Genomic DNA, 17,329 nt, shown 5'->3' with positions numbered 1-17,329 from the left:
ACCATGTCACAATGTTACAGACAGTGATACAGTGTTACAGACAGTGATATACAGTGTTATAGACCATGTTACAGACAGTGATTCAGTGTTACAGACAATGTGACAATGTTACAGACAGTGATACAGTGTTACAGACAATATGACAATGTTACAGACAGTGATACAGTGTTACAGACCATGTCACAATGTTACAGACATTGATACAGTGTTACAGACAATGTTACAGACAGTGATACAGTGTTACAGACATGTCACAATGTTACAGACAGTGATACAGTGTTACAGACAATGTTACAGACAGTGATACAGTGTTACAGACCATGTCACAATGTTACAGACAGTGAAACAGTGTTACAGACAATGTTACAGACAGTGATACAGTGTTACAGACCATGTCACAATGTTACAGACAGTGATATACAGTGTTACAGACCATGCTACAGACAGTGATACAGTGTTGCAATGTGACAATGTTACAGACAGTGATATACAGTGTTACAGACCATGTTACAGACAGTGATACAGTGTTACAATGTGACAATGTTACAGACAGTGATACTGGATGTTCTGTAGGATATTAGGACAAAATGACTCTTGAATGAGTGAGGGGCTGTACTGAGGATCCATGCAATGTAAGTAACAAACATAAAAGTCATTGTTTTTCAATATTTACCAAATTCCCTTTATAATCCATTTTTCCTGCTTGTTAGATGCAATTCTCACCACCCGATTTAATTCTCCCGGATGTAAGTTATTAATAGATAAATAAAATGCAATAAGTACAATGTAATATAATTTATTACATATGACACAATGGGAGTACTGCAGCCGTGCGGTTCTCGCAGACTGTATCGGCAGTGATGCGTTTAGATGTAACAGTGTCGCGTGGAAACCAAACACCACAAAGGACACAATTCTCTGCTACAATATAAATAACATCTTCCACAACCGACAAATGATAAATCTGCTTTTCCTCTAACATGTCCCTTATTAAGTATCTGCATATCTTATATTGTACATCCTCTCATGGGCCTGAGTCATTAAGGAAAGTAAGGCAAAAAAAGGAGTAAATGTTCTTTGGGACAAATCATTTTACACTATAATGGGTGCAAATTAGTTTATAATCTAGCACACAAATACTTGATCACTTTATTTTTACACAGAAATTTAAAGTCCAAGATCTAGGACATGCCCTACCCCAACTATAAATCTGTCCCTACATTTTAAATGTACCCCCTCCTCCAATGCAACATGATTTTGCCCAGGTGCAAAGTTACTCCTTTTTAATGCTTTACTCTCCTTAATGACTCAGGCCCATTATGTTTATATGGTCTAATAGTGAATTCTTATACAGTACATTTTATACATATTGTGAAGACCGGTATTTGTTATTTATATATTAATGTGCAAATATTTATATTGTTTGTGGATAGTAGTTACTATTATCTTATGCAGAGCTCCCAATGTTGTTTTATATATTGATGTCATTAAGATATATTTTGCTAAATTGTTTCTTTTAGTAATGAGTTCTATACAGTAGTAATAAATATTGAGTATTTAACTATAAAGAACTTTATCCTGTTTAATGCTCTTTTTAAAGATTGCATTAATGTATATAAATGTTTATTATGTTATTTTAGTAGCGCTACAATAATTCTTTATTCTTTATTTTAGGATGTCAGTTACTCTGTGGTATTTCATGATTTAGTGTCACAAAGTTTACACAATAGTGTTGGGCAGGGGTGGAGTCGGGACGGATAAAGGGGATATTCCAAGGGGCAGATTCAATTACCCGCGAGGTGCTGCCGGATATCACTTCGACGTTTGCCTGTGCACCTTGCCGGTTAATACGGTACAGAAATCTCCGCTCATTTATCCTCATATCTCTATGGGACGCAACAGAAAATGAGCAGTGATCTCTGTAGACACATCACGTCCCCTGTGTCACACTGAATCTATCCCTAAACTGTGCTACACAGCAGCAGCTACACAGGTGGGGAGAGATCCAGGTATACTGCGAGCCATACTCAGTCTGACTGAGAACACAGAGGGACGGATGTAGACTTAAATGTATAACTGCGACTTTTGTGTACATGTGTTAATGTGTCCGTCGTCGTCATTAGCTCAGAGACTTGCACCGGGTCTATAGGACAGAAATACACCTCCTGAAAGACGTATATTAAAGATACTTGTAAGTAAAATCAGACGTATCTCTAATGAGTATAGTCGGCTTGTGTCTCATTCCTCTACTGTACTGACCTTACACGTGAACGCCCGCAATCCGCCTCTCCAAGCGCAAGTGTGCAATACGCTCAACTCAAAATACAGCCACAAGATCATGCGCGGTGGAACACATTCTGCACAAGTCAGATTTATTACATGGCGTAAATGGACTAACGTCCAATCAGGACCTGAGCGAACCAGCAGAAGACACTCTGGGGGAAATCAATTCCCCCCAAAGTACCGCTGCGTTAAAACTATTACCGTTTTTATGGTAGTTTTAACCGGCTTTCTGCTCGCAGCTCAGGGAGCTGCGAGCAAAAAGCCGGCGTTGAGTCTACCGTAATAACGGTAATAATGCACAGTAAAAGTAACGCGGCCAATTGAATTCACCCCCTCTGAGACCCTTATAAATGGTATAATCCCAGTGTGAGGAGGGGGTGGATCACCCCTATACTGCTCCCGAAATTAACCCCTTCCTCACATGTCACAGCCCCCTCCCTGCCACACGTGTACATACATGTAGGACTGGGTATGTTTGCTCAGATAAGGGAAGTCGCTTTCTCAAGTTAACATTTCACATTACTGCGCAGATGAGATCTGTCGTGGAAAGGCCACTGCGTGCAGCCGTGTTACATGTTACACGCTACATACGTGGTTACTCACAAATTGCTTCTATGCTTTTTTTCTCACATTTTATTTGTAGTTCGGTGTTTATAGACTTTTCCCTCATTTTACGCTTTTCAAAAATCGGCACCAATTTTTTCCTCGTCCCTTGAAAAACATCAAAGGGTTTTACTGTAACGGCGACTGCCTACATGTTATATATCACCCTGTCGCTGTGCGGTGCGCCCAACACGTAGCAACGGTCGGCAACATTTCTGTTTACACTAAAAACAGCATTTGGTACTTGTTTTTATAATGTTTTTTCCTTGTAACTGACCAATATGAAAGTTTATAAGGCCATGCGTTGGGTGTAAATATACACGTTTCTGTACTACATACATGACTTCTTCAGATCCCCAGATACGCTTCCTAGGAGCGAGATCTTTGCGGGTACCGTAAGTCTGGTGTAAAGATACATGGTGATGATGATGATGGGGACACCATCAGCGCTGTCCAGCCATCTCTGATTGGCTGATTGCGCACTGACCCCTCCGGCTGAGACTCAATTCATTAGTATCCCGGTTATATTACAACAAGTCGCTGTTGTCTATTCAGAATTTTTTATTTGTAATTTCCATTTGGACTACAGCAGGGAAGAAGATTCTCATTGGATTTAAACAATGGACGTTGGGGTAAATTTTATTTTATTTATTTGGAAAATGTAACTTTATGAGAGATCATTACATTATACTGAGTAGGAATAGGGTAATGTGACATATACTGACTCCTACAAGCTGCAGCTCTGCGCTATTGTTAGCAGTAAGTGCACATTTATACGTCTAATACATAAATGCGGCTGTGGTGTTAGTTGGACATATCTCCAGATAAACGTGACTCAATACACACATGTAAGTCTGCAATTTTTAAGATGGAGCTTTTAATCCCACGCGCTCTTTGTGGGTGTCCAAATCAGACATTGATCAACTCCTGTGTGGCCAGATTAACTGTGATATCAGTTTCTGATTGGAGTTATGTACAGGACCAGCGAGTATGGGCTGGTGTCTGCTGTGTATCTAATAGTGGGGTCCTGGGCTGGGGGTCACTGAGTCACATGCATTTTTTTCATTTGAAACCTTCCTAATAGGCTGCTGAGTTGAGTCTTGCCACCCCCCCCCCCCTCCCGGGCTAAAATTTACCAGCTTTCCCCTCGTCCTGGGAGAGGGCAAGTATTAGAGTTCCCTGAGAGGCCAATAGGAAATTTCTGCTCCAGAAAAGGGTGATGCAATGATGTCACCCTGTGGTTCATGGGCCACAAGATGGGCATAAAAGACTTACAAATAAGTTCCTTTCAGCAAAACGCGTGGAGTTTGTGGCATGTGCGACTATGATTCACCATATTCATACTCCATGTAACATACAACCCAAGGAAATGGTTGAGTGAAACGCGTTGAGCAGCAGTCTGCGTAATGCGTTGAGAAGCAGTCAGTGAAATCATCAACATCATCATCAACATTTATTTATATAGCGCCAGCAAATTCAGTAGCGCTTTACAATTGGGAACAAACATTAATAAGACAATACTGGGTAGTACATACAGACAGAGAGGTAAGAGAACCCTGCTCGAAAGCTTACAATCTATAGGACAATGGGAGTTAGAAACACAAGGGCATGTGCTACATCATATTGCACAATGGACCAGCCAGACTGCAAAGGTAAAAGTACTGAGTGTGCTGTGTGTGGCAATGTTGGTCAGAAGGTTGCTGTCTTGCGTTAGCTGTGTAGAGGATGGCAATAGGGTAATCTAGGGAAATTAAGTTGATGGTTGAGGAATATCATAACCTTGTCTGAAGAGGTGGGTTTTCAGTGAACGCTTGAAGGTTTGAAGACTAGAGGAAAGTCTTACTGAGCGTGGGAGGGAATTCCACAAAATAGGTGCAGCCCGGAAAAAATCCTGTAACCGAGAATGGGAGGATGTGATGAGAGTGGAGGAGAGACGCAGATCTTGTGCAGAACAGAGGTGCCGAGTCGGGAGATATTTCGAGACACGTGAGGAGATGTATGTCGGTGCAATTTTGTTGATGGCCTTGTATGTTAGTAGAAGAATTTTATATTGGATTCGTTGAAATACAGGCAGCCAATGTAAAGACTGACAGAGTGGCTCAGCAGAGGAGTAACGGTTTGTAAGGAAAATCAGTCTAGCCGCTGTGTGCAAAATAGATTGTAGGGGTTCAAGTCTGACTTTGGGAAGACCAGTAAGGAGGGAATTGCAATAGTCGATGCAGGAGATGATGAGTGCATGAATTAATGTTTTTGCAGTGTCTTGTGTCAGATATGTGTGTATTCTGGAAATGTTCTTTAGGTGTATGTAACATTATTTAGATATAGAGTTGATGTGGGGAATAAACGACAGTTGTGAATCAAGGATTACACGTAGGTAACAAGCTTGCCGGGTGGGATTTATGGTCATGTTATCGACAGAAATAGAAATGTCAGGCAGGAAGCTTCTGTTCTTGGGTGGGAATATTATTAATTCAGTTTTTGAAAGATTGAGTTTGAGTTGGCGAGAAGACATCCAAGATGAAATGGCAGAAAGACAGTCAGTAACGTGAGACAACACAGATGGTGAGAGATCAGGAGAGGATAGACAGATTTGTGTATCATCCGCATAGAGATGATACTGAAATCCAAAGGAGCTTATTAGTTTTCCAAGAGAAGTGGTGTATATAGAGAATAGCAGAGGACCTAGGACTGAGCCTTGAGGAACTCCAACTGATAAAGGAAGCAGAGCAGAGGTGGATCCAGAGAAATTAACTCTGAAAGAGCGATTAGATAGGTAGGATGAGAACCAGGGAGGCAGTCTGTGAACTACATTGATCAGCAATCAGTGAAACGCGTTGAACAGCAGGCAGCACTTATAACTCTTACATATGTTTTCTGTGCTCACCAGTTGGACAGCCCTGAATTAGGATATTACTGAGTGGAATCTCAGTCTTTGTTTCAGAGATTTTCATATCTGTACATAGACGTTCTCTTTGGCTTCTTATGGGAAACTTCTCTTAATTGCCATCTGTTTGTGGATGAATGTTTTAAAACTATGGGATATGCTGCTGTCTCCCATGTATATTATGTTTATAAGCCACTGAGGTGCTCGTGTGATCGGTGAGAAACATTATAACTTTTTCCTAAATTCTTGCACTTTTTGGGAGGACTGTATAAGGTGACAAAATGTCCCTAAAGTTATTCTGTGGTTAGAGCGACTGTCCTCATAGTTTGGGTGACAATCAGCTAGTTAATGTGTCATATAATAGAATATATAATCGAAGGGTCCTATTCTAGGGTCTGGCTGACACTATTATAAGGGCTCTTAGAGTTTGACACCAATCCACAGAGTCCTGATACATTGGTCTAGGACTGAGATTGCTCTGTGGAAAACCAGAGGAGACCTTTAATGAGGAAACACAAAGTCTCAAGCAGCACATTTTGGGGTGCATCAAAATGAAGGGAATTCAAGATGGAAATATAGAAATTATTGGTATTTAATTTGTTGCCAGATCTGATGATGCTTAAAAATCACACAATTTGTATTTCAAGGTAGATACAACTTATATAAAGATGTTTCTGGTGGTTGGTATAAGGGATAGCATCCATGTCAGTTCCGGCAGTAGCCGGACTGACCCGTACTAGATAGAAGCTGGGGATTTTGCAGGAGGGAATCTGGTTTGGGGACCAGAACATCCAGAACATCCTCTCTAGAAGCACCATGACCACGCAGTGGAATACGCTGATATCCCGAGCCTCACATAAATGTTCCCCCATTCATACAATGACCAGTCGTGCTGGTTATTAATCACCTAGCTCCTGACTCTGAGTAGAACCTTCTATTAGACTAAATAGAGCAAATATGCACCAGAACAAACCATGTTGCAGAAATCACATATATTGTTATATAACTATTTATACTGATTAAAAATAAGGACCGTGGGGAATTCTTTATTAATGGTATCACAAACAAACCAGTGTTAGGCTGTAGTTTATTGGGAAGCAATGCCCACTAACAACCTGTAGGTGGCAGGAGTGCTTAGAAATATGGTTTGCTGCAAATGGTTAAACAGTTGCAGATGAGATGCAGATCGCCACAAACACTAAGTGTAACCAAACATTATACAGCTTGCAGATTACAGAAACTGCAGCATCCTATCACATCTATCACATAATCTGACACATTTATCATACAATCACAATGAAAGATAAGCCCAACAATGTAAATGTTCATATAAGAAGCTGAGGGTAAGGTGCATTGATCATGCATGACGTATCCCACATCCTGTGCTGGTCTGAAGGTTGAGCCCCCCCATCCCCCACATGAAGCACCTGCAGCTTTATTATATGTCTTGAGGTAATATCTGATATAGAGATGTTTGTGAGGTTTTCCCATGATGTCATAATGGTTTAATTAGGCCTAGGCCCATATGGTAACTTCAAAATCCAGCTTGGGTCAAATGACTGAAATTATGCTAATACAGGACAAAAAGCTATAATGGAAAAGCATAGGATGTTAGTTATAGTGACATTGATCATGCCCTATATGTGAAATCCACCAATATGCATAGAGTATTTATGTTACCCCATCACTATTTAGTGAGGGATGCAAAATATTTACCTTTCTAAGCAGCTTTTTAAAATATCACCTGTCCGTAAAGAGATGGGACAGATTGCATGCTGGGCAGATTTATTTAAGTATAAACTCCTCTGTTACTTCATGTACATGATTTGCCCAGTTTACTTTCCTATAAATGTTTAATCGAGATTTCATTTAAATTTTAAAAAATAAAACAAAAACAAAAATATTCTGCCAGTGCAGTCCCTAACTATCCTAAACTTTGCTGAATATTCCTGAATATTTGTCTTTGCAAAACTTCTCGGAGAGAAATGTCTCCTTGACCACAAAGCTGACAATCTATTTCATTATTTCAGCAAGGCAGGAGATTCCTCACTTTCACTGTGAAGTAAGATATAAATAAAATGTCTCAGCCTTGTATAGTGGATAATAGTGTCGTATCTATTCCCAGCTGTCCACGTTTTCTGTGCAGCCTTTATGTTGTGCAGAGTGTGAGTGACAGGTGGCAGATGTCACAGGGCTGACATTTGTCATCCACATCCATGTCTGCACTGTACAGACTACAGCAAAGATCACAAACCACTAGAGCTGGACAGCCCCATCTCTGGCTCTGCGGGTTATGAACGTCCAGTTTCTGTTTCCAGAGTCAGCAGACTTTGGACAAGACCTGTCTAGAAACTGATTGCCCTAGTCCTGAAGAAGTCGTGGGAGATTTCCCTTAATCGACCAGCCACCGACTACTTTCATATAAATAAAAGGTACATGTATCAATGTTTATTGTCACAATGTAACAAAGTTCTAAAATTAGTAAGAAAAAAATGGTTCTTGGCTGCTTAGATAAGAAATAGTAATCCCAGAATTACCAACATTCCAAAACATTTTCCAGCAACACAAGAGCAGAGCTGGTGCCCAGCGCAGGCTACAAGTTACTGTCTCCCTGGACCCAGGAACATCATTGTGACAGAATGCACCACCTATGCCATCCTCTCTGTTGTTGCTGGGAACCGGCTGGGCTTGTCTTGCTACCGTCCCCTTTTCTTTATCCTAAATCTATCCGCAGTTGGAGGAGCTTATACTGCTTCCACCACTGGACTCCTTGCTGACATCCAGAACCGGGTTCCTTCTGGGTAACTGTTGCTGCTAGGGTACCCCCTTGCTGGTGCACCTGGGCTGGTACTCATGACCTCTTCCGTGGGCAGCACGGTGGCTCAGTGGTTAGTACTTCTGCTTCCAGCACTGGGGTCATGAGTTAGATTCCCGACCATGGCCTTATATGTGTGGAGTTTGTATGTTCCCCCCGTGTTTGCGTGGGTTTCCTCAGGGTGCTCTGGTTTCCTCCCACACTCCAAAAACATACTGGTAGGTTAATTGGCTGCTATCAAAATTGACCCTAGTCTCTCCCTTTCTGTCTGTGTGTATATTAGGGAATTTAGACTGTAAGCTCCAATGGGGCAGGGACTGATGTGAATGAGTTCTCTGTACAGCGCTGCGGAATTAGTGGCGCTATATAAATAAATGGTGATGATGATGATGATAGATCAGGGTTGCTGTGGATGGATCCTCCCTGGCCTATCACACTGGCCAGAGCTGCTGGGTAGCGGGCAGAGCGGTGGTAACAGAAAGCTGGGTCCAAACCTCAATACAGTCGGGAACGGATTAGAGTTGGGTCTAATCTGTAGGACACAGGAATTCCAGCAGGGAAGAAGTTGTTAAGCAGGTCTTTGAAGTAAGTGATGTTTATTTAGCTCCATTGTCCTAACAAGGACACTGGTTGAAGTTACCAGTGAAACAATAATGATACATTCAGTACAAACCAGTGCTGTTTTATACAGTGTTGAACACAGCCCCGCAGGGGGTAAAACAGCCCTCAGAAGTCTGAGTTATTTTTAGTATCAGGATTCTATGTGTTTCCCCAAACATGGTTTTAAATGCAATTTATACTTAACAAAATTTGCAGTAATCTGTGATATCCTAAATCACATTGATCAGAGATTTCCTTTCACTTTAACCCGGATACAGGTAATGGCTCCCTGCCGGACCATTGGACCCTGAGGGGGTATAATCAGTTGGGGTAGGATAGTCTATAGTGAAGACTCACCCAAGGATCTGGAGGGAAGAAAGATTTTATAGGATAAATCATATCAGATCCTTGGAGATCACACACATTTCATTCAGTATCGTAATTTCTGACCCTGCTACAGTTACTGTAACTGGTTGGAGTTTGTGGACTATAATTTGGAACTTTGGAACAAGTTAATCTTTTTTAGGAAACTTCAAAAGCAGTTTAATGGGTCACGTGATAGGTGACCAGGCCTAGAGCAAGAGGGACTATATCTCACGTATGACGCTTCCTAATGTCTGAGGCCTTTGTGGTTTATATGGCAAATACCATAGAAGATTCACTAGAGTTTTATATGATAAACAGATTTTAGAAAACTTTCTATCGTCAAATGGCCAAATAAAGTTTAAACTAATCCGAGAATAGATTCTGTAGGTGGGGAAACAAAACAGGGAAGTTTGTAGTTAATAAGACCAGACCGCAAAGAAGAAAACAACAGGTTTAATAATCAATGAGCGAAAGTTACACATCTACTTCATATATTATGACAAATATTCATTCTTTACATGAAAACTTATACACAGCTCAGACAATAGCACTTAATACCGATTATTACTGGACAAAGCTAAAAATCCCAAGTTATCATATTGTGAAAGTCTAAGGGGTAAATTTACCAAGCTGTGAGTTTACGGCTGTTTTCAAAAGTGGAGATTCTAGTTATCATTTATTTAGTACATTCTACAGAATGACAGCTAGAATCTAACTGGTTGCTATAGGCAACATCTCCACTTTTCAAACCTGCAGCTTGATAAATTTACCCCTAAGGGTCATTTTTCCATACTCATCCTCCTGGACCTCTCTGCTGCTCTTGATACTGTTGATCACCCTCTTCTCCTACACACCCTACACACCCTTCACTCCATTGACCTTCGTGACACAGTTCTTTCCTGGTTCACTTCCAACCTATCAATCCGCTCCTTTAGTGTTTCTACCTCTGGCACATCCTCCCCTCCACTCCACTATCTGTTGTGGTCCCACAATGCTCTGTCCTTGGCCCTTTACTTTTTTCATTATACACCTTTTCTCTTGGGGCACTAATTCGCTCATTCAGCCTCCAATACCTCCTCTACGCTGATGACACCCAAATCTATATCTCTTCCCCTAACCTCTCTCCTTATGTACTATCTTGTGTAACCAACTGTCTGCTATCTCCACATGGATGTCCCAACGCTACCTAAAGCTCAACATGTCCAAAACAGATCTTATTATCTTCCCTCCAGCCAGAGTCCCCACCTGCCCTCAGTTCTCCCTCACTGTCAGTAACACCACAATTTCCTCAGTCTCCCAATCCCGCTGCCTTGGTGTCACACGTTACTCCGCCCTCTGCTTTATTCCTCACATCCAGACTCTCTCCCAGTCCTGTAAACTCCACCTTAAAATCATTGCCAGAATATGCCCTTTTCTTACTCAACATGTTATCAAAACTCTTATCCATTCTCTCATCATCTCCCGTCTTGATTATTGTAACCCCCTGCTATCTGGTATTCCTGACACCCATATATCCACACTTCAATCCATCCTAAATGCTGCTGCAAGACTGATCTTCCTCTATCACCGCTCCACATCTGCTGCACCACTTTGCAAATCCCTACACTGGCTCCCTGTGTTCTCCAGAATCAAATTCAAATTACTCACCCTTACCTACAAAGCCCTCAACAACACCACCCTGCATACATCTCACATCTCCTATCATAATACTCTCCCTCCCGCCCTCTTAGATCTACCTCTGACCTGCGCCTTGTCTCCTCTGGTAACCACCTCTCACTCCCACCTACAAGACTTCTCCCGTGCTGCTCCCCACTTATGGAATTCCTACCACGCCCAATCAGACTCTCCCACAGCCCTCAAATCTTTAGATACTCTTTGAAAGCCCATCTATTTTTTAGAGGTGACTTTATCCTCGATAACACTACTCACACTAATACACCCTCACAACTGTCTTAATCTCCACTCTGAGCCCCACTCGCTCCTCTTGTTTCAGCTGTGTCCTCTTCCACTTAGAATGTAAGTTCTCTAATGAGCAGGGTGCTCCGTACGCTTTGTTTTCGTGTTTATTTTGTCTGCCTTGTATGTCCTTGTTTTATGTTTTATGTATGTCCCTGTGTTATGTATGTACTATTTTATGTATGTACTATTTTATGTATGTACTGTTTTATGTGTGTCCATGTTTTATGTATGTACTGTTTCCCTACTGTACGGCGTTGCAGAGCACTGTGGCACCTTACAAATCTATGAAAATAATAATAACAATATCATCTACCCAGAGAGACGCACTAAATGCAGATATAAGTGATACTGCAGTCAGATCGAGTCCTGGTGGTTTCAGCACTGAGTATTTTAACATTTTGGAATTGAATATTCTATCGTATTCTCTTCCCTATTCCAACAATTACACAAAGATACAATGACTTTTCTGATATTTAGTGATCCTGGCACCACCTTTAGATCGAACCCCAGAATGCATTTCTTCTTATAGGCCGATAACACTATTAAACAAAGATTTACAAATTGAATAAGTATAAACTTACCCCTCGTCAGCTGGGATTTACACCCGTTAGACGTCCTGTAAGTGTCGCAGATACTCACCGCCCCCTATTACAGCTGTGCACAATATTACATTCATAGCATTCTGTACAGAACATGGGGACGGCTCTAACCGCAGCAGCTGCCATCAGATCTACAACTCATCTGTTGTTAAGTTTGGTGCCAAAATACCTTTACGCAAATTTTAACATCTACATTGATGCTCTGCACTCACCAAGTAACGCAGGTGTAACTGTGCTACTGTATAAACCCAGGGAATGTTAGTTCCATAGACTGCAATATATGTTAAGCCAAACAACTCACACCAAAGTCTTCTCCGACTGGCCTAACATCAGGGGCGGGCTGGGCCGGGGGGCAGTGGGGCATCGCCCCCCCCCCCCGGGCCGCTCAGTCTAACCACGGTTGTTGTTTATCTGTTACCCCAAAGGCGATATGTGGTTGGGTTGCCAGAATCAAGTTCATGTTACGAATCTCACTCAGCGACTACCACTTATAGGGGCAGAGTCAATTCAGCGCAATGTGACGCGATGTATCTCCGCAGAGACAAACTGCATCAGAGTATATATTTAAATCTCTGCTCATTTTCCCTCGCGTCCATAGAGATCTAAGGGGTAAATGAGCGGAGATTTCTGTACCGCATCAGCCATGTCCAGCGGCACCTCGCGGCTAATTGCCCCATAGTGTCTATTGTCCACTATCATGAAACAATGATTTAGACAGTTGCAATAATTGTTTCTATTTATCTATTACACTTTGTTGCTCTGTCCCCCGAGTGGGAGGTATTGGGGGTGATTACTGCACCCTCGCACTTTACTAGGGGGAGTAGAATCTTTTTATTATTGGCAGTTGCTAGAAAGTGTTTAAAAATAAGTTACTTTATGTCTTTAGAATGGACAGGGTGGAAGAGATACGTCCCACGGCTGTTTCTGAGTTTTGCTAATATGCTCCGAAGTTCTAAATTTACTGACGCTTTTAAAATAGTTGTTGATATGAAACCAGGTGACTTCTGAAGGATCCTCTCAGGTGCGTTAGATACTGCAGATCATTAGTCTGTTCTCATTCATATTTATGTAGCAAACGAATCTGATACATAATATCCTCTGGGATATCTGTGATCTACCCAGGAATTGTAAAATGTAGAAAGTTATTCATTGCGAATTGTGCGTAAGGTAATTATTCATTATTTTGCTATTTTAATAATAATATTTATTGTAATAAAAATATATTATAAAAAAATTAAAATAGTTGTTTGAGGATTTAAATGCTTAATATAATATAATATTATATTATCATTATAATACAATGAGTTTTGTTACTCAATTCTCCTCCTTCTAAAACGAGGCATCAAAATGTAGGAAAAATGCAGATATATAATAAAAATAAAATGTGTTTTATTACTATGAACTTAGCAGACATATAAGTGGGTTCATCTCTGACTAGGGGCTAGATTTACTAAGCTGCGGGTTTGAAAAATTGGGGATGTTGCCTATAGCAACCAATCAGATTCTAGCTGTCATTTTGTAGAAGGTACTAAATAAATGAAAGCTAGATTCTGATTGGTTGCTATAGGCAACATCCCCACTTTTTCAAACCCGCAGCTTAGTAAATCTAGCCCTAGGTGTCGATTCCATGTGTGTAAGATGAGCAAAATGTTCAAAACTGACATTTCACACATTCTCCTGTGTAATTCAGTAGAATGACTTGTCAGCCTCATCTCAGCTCTATATATACCATGAAATACAGAAGTTACAAGTACTGGTGGAAATGGTGATACAAACCATTTAACATGACCATAAATCCCACCCCACAAGCTCGCTGCCTAGGTGTAATCCTTGATTCACGCCTATCCTTTGTTCCCCACATTGACTCTATATCTAAATCATGTTACATACATCTAAAGAACATTTCCAGAATCCGCACATATCTCACACAAGACACTGCTAAAACCTTAATTCATGCACTAATCATCTCCCGCATTGACTATTGCAATTCCCTCCTTACTGGTCTTCCCAAAAACAGACTCAAACCCCTAAAATCTATTTTGCATGCTTCGGCAAGACTGATTTTCCTTGCAAATAGCTATTCCTCTGTTGAATCACTCTGTATGTCTCTACACTGGCTGCCTGTCTTCTACCGAATCCAACATAAAATACTTTTACTAACCTACAAGGCCATCAACAAAGCTGCACCAACATACATCTCCTCTCTTGTCTCAAAATATCTCCCAACTCGGCAACTCCGTTCTGCAAAAGATCTGCGTCTCTCATCCACCCTCATTACATCCTCCCATTCCCGGTTACAGGACTTTTTTCGGGCTGCACCCACTCTATGGAACTCTCTCCCTCGCACAATAAGACTCTCTTCTGTTCTACAAACTTTCAAGCGTTCTCTGAAAACCTACCTATTCAGACAAGCTTATAATATTCCTCAACCACCATCTTAACCTCACTACCTTTAGCCTGTTACACAATTTCACACAAGACAACTACCCCCGGACCAACATTGTTGTGTGACAGGATCATTTAGCTTATGAGTCACCCTACCTTTGCAGTCTGGCTGGGCCAAGATGCAAAATGTATACTTAACCTCATGTGTCAATCTCCCATTGTCCCATAGATTGTAAGCTTGCGAGCAGCGGCCTTCTCACCTCTTTGTCTGTTTTACCCAGTTTGTTTATTAGTTTATTACGTTTGTCCCCAATTGTAAAGCGCTACGGAATATGTTGGCGCTATATAAATAAATGATGATGATGATGATGATGATAGTATCATGGTAACATCATTGATACGATACAATGCAGTGCGGATTCTCTGACAAACACCACTAGAGGGAGACAAAGGGCTGGAAATGTTTCTTGGTCTTTACAATGTCATTATGATTATTATTATGAACATAGCGCCAACATACTCTGCAGCGTTTTACAATTGGAAACAAACTCCATAATAAAACAAGCAGAGGTAAGAGGGCTCTGCTCACAGGCAACCAGTGTCACATTCATTAGTGTCCCCTTAACTCCCCATGGAGTATATTTAAGAAAGCACAGTAGTGCACTATCGTGCACTTACCGTGTAAATTAGGCCATGATGTGCTCTCCGCAAATTTATTAAAGGTGCATCTCAGCAGATATCATGGATATCTGCTGCTTTGCACTCCTGATCGTTTTTGCGAGCAGTCACCATTCAACAGAATGGTGACTGCTCCTGGCCGCAATCTAACAAGTCCCGAAAAAATCTTTTTTTCGGGAACTTGTTGTGTTAATGTACCAGCTGTACATCATAGGAAATGCTGGTAAAACTTCTGTTCTTCGGTATGTCCAGCTCTGCTCCGGAGAGCAGAGCTGGACAGCGCATGGGCAGGGAGTGATCTTGTGATCCCTCCCTGTCACAGCCTCAAGCTCTCCGGACGGCACATGCGCAGTTGCATGAAGAAGAGAAAGTACACCGAAGAGGAGGAGATCGGGAGCCAGCGCGACCGAAGAGCCAGTGGTGAGTATGGTTTTTTTTATCACAGAAACAGCAGTTTTTCGGAACTGTTCCATTTTTCATAAATTTGAGAAATACATCAATCCTTATCCGTGCGATAAGGATTGATAAGTATTTCTCGTTTTGCCCGATAAATGTGCCCCCATGTGTCACATTCATTAGTGTCCCCTCCACTCTCTGTCACATTCATTAGTGTCCCCTCCACTCCCCATGTGTCACATTCATTAGTGTCCCCTCCACTCTTTGTGTCACATTCATTAGTGTCCCCTCCACTCCCCATGTGTCACATTCATTAGTGTCCCCTTCACTCTCTGTCACATTCATTAGTGTCCCCTCCACTCCCCATGTGTCACATTCATTAGTGTCCCCTCCACTCTTTGTGTCACATTCATTAGTGTCCCCTCCACTCCCCATGTGTCACATTCATTAGTGTCCCCTCCACTCTTTGTGTCACACTCATTAGTGTCCCCTCAACTCTGTCACATTCATTAGTGTCCCCTCCACTCTGTGTCACATTCATTAGTGTCCCCTCCACTCTGTCACATTCATTAGTGTCCCCTCCACTCTGTGTCACATTCATTAGTGTCCCCTCCACTCCCCATGTGTCACACTCATTAGTGTCCCCTCAACTTCCCATGTGTCACATTCATTAGTGTCCCCTCAACTCCCCATGTGTCACATTCATTAGTGTCCCCTTCACTATCTGTCACATTCATTAGTGTCCCCTCAGATCTGTGTCAGTCATTAGTGTCCCCTCCACTTCCTGTGTCACATTCATTAGTGTCCCCTTAGATCTGTGTCAGAGCTGCATGTATATATGACTGGAACTTTGCAGTGGGGCCCACAAATGTCTAGTTAATACCTCTGGCACATTGGAATTAGGGACGGTGGAACACAGGAAGCCCAGTAAGTATGGGAGGAGGTCGCCGTGCCAGCCGTCTGCTGTGGCAGGATGGACCTCCTATGCCACCCTACTGTTGTTGCTGGGGATCGCCTTCACAGTCCCCATTCTTTCTCCCAAATGCGCCCTCTAACCGCAGTAGGAGGGGCTTATGCTGCTGCCACCACTGGACTCCTTAGCGGCGTCCAGAACCGCGTCCTTCTGGGTAACTGTTGCTGTTAGTGTACCCCCTCACTGGGCACCTGGACTGGTACCCCTGCCCTCTTCCTTTAGATTATGGTTGATGTGGATGGTCACCCGTGGCCTATCACACTGGCCAGAGCTGCAGGTAGCGGGCAGAGCGATGGTACTGGATGCTGGGTCCAAACCTCAGAGCAGCCGGATAACGGGTTGGATTGGTCACAAGAATTACAGCAGGTAAGAAGGCGTCAAAGCAGGATCTTGAAGCAGTAATGTTTTATTAGCTCAGGAAGTCCTAATAAGGACTGAAATGAATTTCCTCTTCTGGCACTGTCTCAGAAATAAATACATTTCCTATACAAGTGCATCACAATATGATAAAAATCAGAACATTTGTACTGTGCTAATAATTTAAACATATTTATACAATAAGTAATTGATAAGTGATCCAGCCACACCTGCGTTGAGTAAATATTTATTTTTCATGTTACCGACTTTCTGCTGTCACAGTCTGTGTGTTACAGTTACTGTCTGTGTATGATAGTCCATCATATTTCACATTCTGCAGGATGACAAGTTCTATGTAACAACGATCTCATGCTGCTATCTTCTCACTTGTCTCAAAATATCTCCCAACTAGACACCTCCGTTCTGCACAA

This window comes from Mixophyes fleayi, chromosome 8, assembly GCF_038048845.1.
Source record: "Mixophyes fleayi isolate aMixFle1 chromosome 8, aMixFle1.hap1, whole genome shotgun sequence".
In the NCBI taxonomy this organism is placed as follows: Eukaryota; Metazoa; Chordata; class Amphibia; order Anura; family Limnodynastidae; genus Mixophyes; species Mixophyes fleayi.
The sequence above is the reverse complement of the archived record's forward strand: the minus strand, read 5'-3'. Positions refer to the sequence as shown.